The sequence below is a fragment of the Bidens hawaiensis genome, unplaced genomic scaffold (assembly GCF_021521415.1).
Source record: "Bidens hawaiensis isolate Kalapana, Puna unplaced genomic scaffold, B.hawaiensis_p1.1 tig00021065_1, whole genome shotgun sequence".
NCBI lineage: Eukaryota > Viridiplantae > Streptophyta > Magnoliopsida > Asterales > Asteraceae > Bidens > Bidens hawaiensis.
Window position 1 is genome coordinate 103,782 of NW_027493267.1, and position 6,231 is coordinate 110,012.

General features: G+C 35.5%; 1 pseudogene across 1 annotated transcript; it reads right to left on the reverse strand.

Annotated features, from left to right (window-relative positions):
- Positions 1 to 2,714: 2,714 nt before the first annotated feature.
- On the reverse strand, positions 2,715 to 5,659 carry LOC143562764 (uncharacterized; annotated as a pseudogene). The gene is made up of 4 exons (XR_013140546.1): positions 4,975 to 5,659; positions 4,475 to 4,686; positions 4,127 to 4,394; positions 2,715 to 3,058 (listed from the first exon to the last, which is right to left on the reverse strand). The product of XR_013140546.1 is annotated as an uncharacterized LOC143562764 (transcript).
- Between the last annotated feature and the right edge of the window lie 572 nt (positions 5,660 to 6,231).

Here is a 6,231-nt window from a genome sequence, read left to right on the forward strand (position 1 = left end):
AGACCAGCTACTATGAAAATAGTGGAGGTCAGGACGACGGGCGAACCATATTTATAACTACTTTGACAAACTAAGTTCTTTCGCAATTTAAAAGAAACGTTGAATTTCCTTACAAAAACTTTTGTATAGTTTAATCTAATTCTAATCACCTATATTCATCATCTATATAGATTGATAGTGATTGATGGACCACTAATCTTAAATGAATTACTAGCAAGGCTTAAGAAATCGAATATCCCAATCTACTTCTTCAAAATTGATCTAAACAAAGCCTTTGTTCAATCAGTTGGTCTTACATAGACAAGGTTTCGAATTCTATGAACTTCCCGAGCAAATTGAGAATGTAGGTAAATGGAATTCTACACTCGGCCAGCACTTTAGTTCTTGTCAATGGATCCCCCACGTGGGAGTTTCAATGTCACAGGGGTATTCCTCAGGGTGATCCATTGTCGCCTTGTCTCTTTATTATTGCCATGTAGTATTTCTCTTACTTACTTGATCGTGCGGTCAATGCCAATTTACTACAACCGATTGTGATCCCAAACGGTGGACCGGTCCTTACTCATTTGTTATTCGCAGATGATACTATGTTATTGGGTACTTGGTCGGAAACGAATTTGATGAACCTGGCAAGGATCCTTCGAAGCTTTTCTCTTGTTTCCAGGCTACGAATTAACCTTAACAAAAGTGAAATTGTTGGGATTAATATTTCCTAGGGGTGAGTTGGAAATTATGGCAAATAGATTACACTGTAATATTGGAACCTTCCCTTGCTCATATCTTGGTCTTCGAGTGGGAGAAAACATGAACCTACTTAATAGCTGGAATTCGGTGGTGGAAGTCTTTGAAAAACTGTTGTCAAGGTGGAAGGCTTCAAGCCTATCGATGGGAGGTCGATTAATATTAATAAAATCAGTTCTTGATGTGCTTCATATTTACTTTTTTTCCCCTTAATAAAGCCCCGGTTCAAGTCATCGAAAGTTTGGAAAGAATCCGACAGGGATTTCTTATGGGGGAGCTCTTCAGAAAAGCGAAAAATCCATTGGGTTAATTGGGACCTATTGATAAAAGATAAAAAAACAGGGAGGCCTTGGTCTCGGTTCATTACTAGACACAAACCTAAGTTTACTTGCTAAATGGTGGTGGCGATTCAAAACGGAACCGGAAAAATGTGGCGACGAGTAGTTACCGGGATCCATTTTAACACGCGGGGAGTCAACCCTATCCCCTCCATAGGAATACTAACTCGGGTTTGGAACAACATCTCGAAAATAGATGAATTATTCTTGGCTAAACGTGTTTTGTTAAATGAACAAATAAAGGGTAATGTGGGTGATGGAGCTAAAATTCTCTTCTAGATTGACACTTGGGTATGAAACAAACCTCTTTGTAAACTGTTTCCATTGTTATTTAAGTTGACGCGTAACAAACGCTGCACAACACGAGATATGACGGTTGCGGGATCATCAGTGGCTGAACTGGAACTGGAACTGGTTGGTTTACCGATCGAATGTGTTTTGTTTTATTATTTATTTTAATTTTACTAACCGTAACGAACGTAACCGAAACCAACCGAATTCGAGTCGACTCACCACTGCAACACTCGGGTTTTACCAACACCTATAAAAATGTTGTTTTAACTATATTATTTTTTATATGTAAATTTGACAAACTAGTTTTTTTTTTTTTGTGTTTTAATGCTTAGGTTTTATCAGCGTTGTTTATACTGTAACAAATGTAATCGGTTCTGACCGAATTCGTGTTGACTCGCTGTCGTAGTGCTAGTGCTTTACTAACGCTTGGATTTTAGAGCCTGGGTTTTACCAATGTTGAGGTGTTACCAACCGAATGAATGTCGTTTTAAATATGTATTTCAATTTTCTATATGGTAGTATTTTTATATGTTAATTCAATTTTTTTGTTTTGCCGATAGAATCGTTGCTACAACGCCCTAGTTTACCGTTTCGAACATTACAATATGTTCATTTTTTACTACTATAAATTATATGAGCATCGCTAGTGTTTTCAGCTTTGAGAGTTTTTTTTTAATTCAGTGTTGGTGTCTTAATAAACTTAACTCATACCAACTGAATCCACATGAGTTCACCGCCACAATCCTACTGGGCATAAACGGATCCTAAATGCCGTGGAACATGGCGGGTGAAACAGTAGTTACTGACAGAAAAATATCGTTTAAATTGATACTTTTTCTCTAAACAATTATATGGACCAGTTGAATTGGTCGTTGCAAATGAATATGACCGTCACTTAATAAAAGTTTACCATTGCAAATGAATATGACCGTCACTTAATAAAAGTTGGGGTTGTACGTTGTGTCTTTTATAATTAGGCGAATTGAAAATAAATAATCCAAATAAATAATCCAAACTTTGTGTATTGGTCGATAATAACCTCATACACCATAATTTAAAAATCACTACCAGCGGTCTAACCTTTCATATTTGTCTCAATGGACTCAGTTAAAAAACACTTAACGTCGTTAAGTTTTTTTCCGAGTTTTAAACCGATGTTTTAGGGTTTTTATCCAAAGAAGATGCGAATCAACTTATGTAAAACTTATCCTAAAACGGTGATTCGAATGTCTGATTTGAGGATTAACCATGATATGAAATGTGTAGAGACTTATTTTCTTTTAACAGAAATAGTATGATAGGATACGATAGGATGTTCATACTAACATTGCACGAAACAAAAGACCAAATTCACCAATCACCCGTAAACAAAGTTAATTCAGATCTTTAAGAAGCGATTTAAGAATATCATCAGTCATCCCATCAGCATACGGCAACGTGTGTCCGGTGCCAGGGACCTCATGATAATTGACCCATTTGACTTGTTCGGCTATATATCGTTGCAATGTCACAGGCACGATCAGATCTTCACACCCCATCCATAAGTGAAATTATCCATTGTTGTTTGGAAATGGGTTGTCAATATCCATTGGATCAAAATCCCACTTCCCAAGTCCAATATTCAAGTCGCGATGGATTGACTCGAATTCGCCTTGCTGTTTTGGATGTGTTCTTATTATTTCCATCTGTAACATATATAAAACAGTAGCGTAAGTGTGTTGTATATATTTCAAAAGCTTAATTAAATCTTAAGCTTAGTTAAAACTATATTATCTCCATAAAATATATGCTACTACGTTATTTTTCTTGAATTGTATGATATGCATGGTGTACAAAGCCTCACTTCTTATTGACAAAATTGTTACATAATTTAATTACGAGTATTAAGCGTGCGGGTTATTAGAACCCGGCACGAATATGAAAATCATGTCACACATGAACCCAAAATAGGACATGCGTATCTGCATGTTGACACGAATCCAACATGTTTAACCCGGAAAAAAAAATATGTTTTCTCAATTTTTTCGTATTAATACTTTGCAAATACAAATTCATAATATGTACATAACAAATGTATATAAAACAGTTACATTTTTAATCCAAAAACCTAATGGCAAAATATCAAGTTGTCCCAAATCTTACCTGTTTATCAAAGTGTGATGGTGGGATCAACATGAAGCTGACCCGAATTCACTTACAATAAAACCAAATTACCTTGTATATTGTGTTAGGCCGGTATATAGTTTTCTTGCTTTTCCAACTAATTAGTTCATCTAATCTCTAACCGTACTTAATTTAAAATTAAAGCAAACAGGAACATAGTTATGATATTAGACATGACAATAGACCTAGGCATGTATACACAAAAACAAACATCAAAATAGATTCTAAAAAATAGATGAAAAGAAATCACTTTTAGTTTTCCACTCGTATGTAAGTCATCTTTTTGCTCTATCTTCAACAATTAAATATTTTATATTATCAAACCATTTGACTAAACAAAAAGAAACTTCAAATGACCAATTTATGAATCAAAGTGACATGAGTCACATGATCATGCTAAAATTAATGAACAATATGTTCCTTAGGTTCAAAACAAATTAATTATGGATATGCTTTTCACTGCTACTATTAGAAAACTGGACATTTACGACCATATATATATAATTTTTTGGGTCAAATTCTTTTGCCAAAACTAAATCAAAACAAAATCTTGTTTATGGGTATAATATTGTCTAATAAAAAACTGGTACCTGTAGTGGATCCGCAAGTGAATTCAATTTTTCCAAAGCATCTCTATCTGGAGGAGATAGTACAGCAGGATGTCCATGGATCAAAGAAAAACAAGGAAACCATGTTTGAGTGTTCCACCAGTAGGTCAACCATGGTAGGTGGTAAGCAACCCTGTAAGCCCATTGATCTTGTTTAAGTTGTCGAGAATATGCTTCGTTGGTTAAGTTTGAAGGTAGGTTATGCCACCAGTAATTGATCCCTGGAGCAATAAGAACAGCTCCGGCAAGCCTGTAACCATCACATAATTATTAACTTATTACAGGGATTGGTACATTGAAACATACAAGATTTAATGTCTTTTTAACAACCTGTGAGGGATATACTTGAGACAAGACCATGTGATCATGCCACCCAAAGAGTATCCAACCACATAGAACTTTGGTCCGAGGTTCAGTTGATCCGCAAACTCCTCAATATCAAGTGCCAAGCTCTTAACAGTTCGCTTAGGGTCCGGGTCACTCTCACCATAACCAGGACGATCTATTGAAACAACGTATACACCAAGCTCTGTAACAAGTGCCTACAATAATCGAACTTTTTGTGCAAGTAGGTTGTTTAGGCCCAAACCGGTACTTCCATATGTTTTTCGAAACATGTTGTATTTCTAAGCCAGCTTAATTATAAGAGTTTACTTATAGGATAGCGAGTTGCCAAGAAGTACAAGAAGCTCTAAAAAACACTTAGAAATACCAATTTGGTTCCTCTACCACCCACTAATACAAAAAGATCACAAAAATAATGATTAATCAGAAGCTAGAATATTCAAATGGTGATATTAAGAGGTAGGAATGAATCCGATCATCCATACCGGTGAGGCTACGGTGGCAAAAGGATGAAAATACTTGCTACTACCAAAGCCATGGATGAATATTATTTTAGCTTTGGCTGTATCTTTTGGAACTCCAGATTCTTCATACGCTATATGTCATCCATCACGAAGCTTTATTCTTGGGGATGTAATTGCAGGTCCGTCCGGCGATCCTAGTATTCTTGGAGGCGGTGGACGAACTGATTTATAAGCCCATGCTAACAATCCCACGAAGATCACAAGCAGTATATTGTTCAAGATCGTAGAAACAAGAAAAAGATTCATAGTCAGTCTCGTAATTATGGTACGAATTGATTAAGAACACACGAAACTCACCAGGGGAGGAATTGGATTTCGACATTCTAGTATATGATTGTCACCTGCACTTAAAAATCGAGGTAAATTTTTATCATGTCGTTAATAATTGCCTTGAAATTTAAAAAAAAAAATTTCATATACGAATTGATTAAGAACACCGGAGACGCAAGAACTAACAGATTTAAAACGTTCAAATGTTTATTATTGATGAACAAAAGAGAATTACAAAGAACAAATCGATCACAAAAACAGAATCGACTAGACGAACTAAAGCTAACAGTTATATGTTAACAAACTAGTGTAATTTCATGTTGTAATTCTTGTGTTTTGTTGCCTGTTCTCTAGCGTGTTGCTAGTTGTTTCTAGTGAAATTTGCCGTTCCGAATAAAAAAATGTTAACAAACAAACCTCCAACTTGACAACTCGAGTCCCTCATAGATAGCCAACAGTTGACTTTACTAACTTTCAGTTGAGACTTAGCATTAACTCCAGTTAACTTTTGACTTTACCAGCTTACTAATTTTGACTTTATTAGAACATTAAAAGTAGAGGTGACATATCTCACACGATAAGATACGGTTACATGTGGTGTTAGACACAAACACGACACGATACCTATCGTGTCAGATCTTCAAAATCAAGCACGAACTTGTTTAGGAATAGGCTATACAACACAACTTGTTTGGGGACACGTTAATATTAGACATGTACTGAAACAAAATTGCCAAAACTATTTCAAGTTGTGCCTTGTGTTTCTGATCATATCTTCAGTTATGAGCATCGAATGAAGTTGAAGGTCATAAGGGGCCAAGGACGCGTAAAACTAAGCAGGGCATATATTTTATTGCTTAAAAAAATAAACAATATACACAGGTTTAAACATGTCATTAACATGTTAACAACTGTTTAACCTGTTTAGACACGAATTTTAACATCTCT